Consider the following 3206-nt stretch of genomic DNA (forward strand, 5'->3'; position numbering starts at 1 on the left):
GACGATTTCCATATTGAAAACGGTCTGTGGAAAATCGCATTGACGCGCACCGGTGTTGTGAAGGATGAGCAGTCAGAAATTGAGTGTAATGTAACACATCATGGAGGCATAACAACAAGAGCTACAAAAAACACAACTGAAGTCTGTGAGTATGAACAAATGAATACATAAATAATGTGTGTCTATATGCTAATTTCAATTACTGATTTATATCAGCCTAAAAATCCCCCTTATTTCATTATTGCTACATGCTCAAACACAGCAAAATCACCAGTGTTAAATTTTCAGGGATGGTGTTAAATACACAGTGTTGATGCTGTTTTAACACTATCTGGTAATAAAATAACACTGCCATCGCTAGGCCAGTGTTATATCCATGACAGTGTCAGTGTAAAACAAGGGTGTTACCAGATTTCACACTGAGCGGTGTAAATCAAGCCACGCCTCCACTAAACATTTCCTGTCAGGGATTTTACCGCCATTTTCTTTCAAAGGAGGACTGAAGAGACCAGGTAAATCTCATAATATTCACATGGTTTAGCTAAATTAAACTGTTATTTCTCTGTCTGACTCTACGCAGCCATTTGCCAAAAAACCTAAATAAGATATTTTTCCCATTTTATTTCCCCTTTGTTCGTTATTTGGTTCAGTTTAATCAGAGCTACCTTGTGTTACGTTGTTCCCTTGTTAGTTTGGTATAAAGTTAAACTTCTAGCTAAAAGTTTTAACCAAGAAGGATAATATTAACAGGAGATATGAATGAATGTAAGAATTGAACCATGATAAAACGCAACATGCACTACAAATTGAAGGTATGAAATTAAGTTAAATGAAAGCTCGTTTATACACCATATGATGCTCGTTATGAGGTAATCATATAGGCTAGATACCGTGAGTTAACGAGGTCGTTTACATGCACGTGAGTGCACGGATATCGGTTAATTATTCAAATTACTGAAAAACACGGAGAAAACCGCAACCGCATCGTCATGTGTGTTTTTTTTTTAAGATGTATGCAAACAGGGAAAATATCGCCAAACCAACAATTCATTTTACCTCAGAATATGCACAGATTGGATGCATTGTGTGTTGTAAGATTTTTGTGGCGCTAGATGTCAGACAGATGCAAATAGCAAATACATACGAAAGTGTAAAACGTGTATGGCGAACATTTGTTTTTCTGTCATTATAGATGCTAGTTTGGTGAAAGTACACTGAGTGCTTAAAATCATTCAGAAGAGATGCTGTTTTTAGGGCAGTTTATTAAAGAAGACCTGACATGGATGACTTCCAATGAGAAATGACTGCTAATACTTATATAAATTCATTACAGAAGGTAAGTTTCATTTATACATATAAATCATTTTATTTGACATAACTGAACGGTTAACCAATCTTTTTAGTATATGTAGTTTTGTACATATTATGGTTATTAATCAGGCAAGAAAGTGACATGACCTGCTGCCAACTTTAATAAAAATATATTATCTTCTCATACATCGTTTTGCTATTGATATCATATTAAATAGCAATCAAATTGATTACTATTTTGAAAATGTATAATTGAAGATTCATATTGTCTTGAGTGCTGTTTTTAATATAAAAAGAATGTTGAGTTTTCAGAGTCTTTATTGTCATTTTTTTGTGATAGGACCCTACCAGACTATATTTGAATACGGCATACCCATGAATTCTGAACTGTTATTCCTTAACCCAGTTTGGAGGATAAGAGCTTACCAACTATGTGAGTACACACAGTACTTTAGTACTGTACACTGTCTCTAACATGATTATACTGAGATGATTTTGATTCAAATAACGGTTAAAACTGCATCCTTTTTGGTATTTTCTTGACCCTGTTGTTTTTGAAAATCTGGAGAAATATGCTGAGGTGATGTATTGCAAAATAGCCAACATACAACAATTAAAGGATAATTGCAGCCTATATCCTGATGAAGATATGGATGACCCTCTGTCTGGTCAACAGGAGTTTAAATATGGTAAGTGTAAATGGGTTTGCTACTTTTACGGTTTTAAAGTTTAACTGTATACTCATGGTGTTTAAATTCTGTTTCGCTAGGACGGGACAGTTATGTGGCAGCTCTTCCCTGGCTCATTCACCTCTTGCCTTCATTTGTGAAAGGAAAAAAGACTGGAGAGGGTCAATGTGCATCTGAAGCTACTGATTGTGCTGTGTAAGTTTTTTGGTATTTTGTTCTAGTTATTTATTCAGCAGTTAGTTTGCTTGCATTGTTCACCCCATGTAAATGCATACAATTCATAAATACACATCAAATACACTCTTTTAAAACACTTGGGTGATAAGCATCAATCCGTGCTTTGAGGGGGATGAATCAGCACAGCCCTGCCTGCTCTGCGTTGCGAACAAAAGTGGCATCCAGAATTTTTGCATCATTCTGGACCAAAAAGCCATTCCCTCCATGATGAAGACCACTGATGCAGCCTTCCACTACTGTACTGTAAAACAACTACAGAACTAAATACCAGGTTGGAACGTGTTTAAGAAAAATGAAATGTCTTTTGAATTGAAATGTCTGTTTTGTTATAGAAAAATCTTTAGTATTGTGAAGGATAAGCATTTCTGCTTGCCGATAAGGTAATTGCATGTATTTTAATGTTCAAGTGTTGAGTAGGGTGGCTAATTTTTTTAACTCTTATTTGATTTATTAAAGACCTTTATAATAAGTGGTTTTATGTCACTGCTCTGTGGTATAAGATAACTTTCATTATTCCATACTGTATTCTGTGTCTAATTGTAGCTGAGGTATTTAAATAAGCAGTGTTAAATGCAAAGTGTTGTGTGTATCAATGTAAATATTAAATGTGATTTACTTTAATAAAAAGAGGTTTTGCAATATTTCTTGTCATTTTTCTTTTATAGAAACAACCCATTAGCAACAAAAGTGGCTATTACTCAGTATTTTAACACTTAACATTGTTGAATTCACATTACACTGGTGTTGACCTTAAATTAGGAGTGTTAATTTTTAACACTGTGAAAATGCTTTTGCATTTGTGTCAAACAAACAGCACAACAGAGTTTTTAACTCTTTCCCCGCCATTGACGAGTTTTCTCGTCAATCTGCAATACCGCTATTATCCACCAGATGGCAACTTATAAAAAACGGAAGTATTGGGCAAACAGCTGTATGTACTGTGTATGTTTTAGAGATCGCTCTGAATCT

The 3206-nt window shown here is 34.7% G+C and overlaps 1 long non-coding RNA gene across 1 annotated transcript; it reads left to right on the top strand.

The window, feature by feature from the left end:
* The first annotated feature begins 341 nt into the window (after positions 1-341).
* On the top strand, positions 342-2878 carry LOC141361738 (uncharacterized). Its single transcript, XR_012367896.1, has 4 exons — positions 342-1336; positions 1652-1744; positions 1880-2000; positions 2081-2878. It is a non-coding gene; the product is annotated as an uncharacterized lncRNA (long non-coding RNA).
* The last annotated feature ends 328 nt before the right edge of the window (positions 2879-3206 follow it).

The sequence above is a fragment of the Misgurnus anguillicaudatus genome, chromosome 24 (assembly GCF_027580225.2).
Source record: "Misgurnus anguillicaudatus chromosome 24, ASM2758022v2, whole genome shotgun sequence".
In the NCBI taxonomy this organism is placed as follows: domain Eukaryota; kingdom Metazoa; phylum Chordata; class Actinopteri; order Cypriniformes; family Cobitidae; genus Misgurnus; species Misgurnus anguillicaudatus.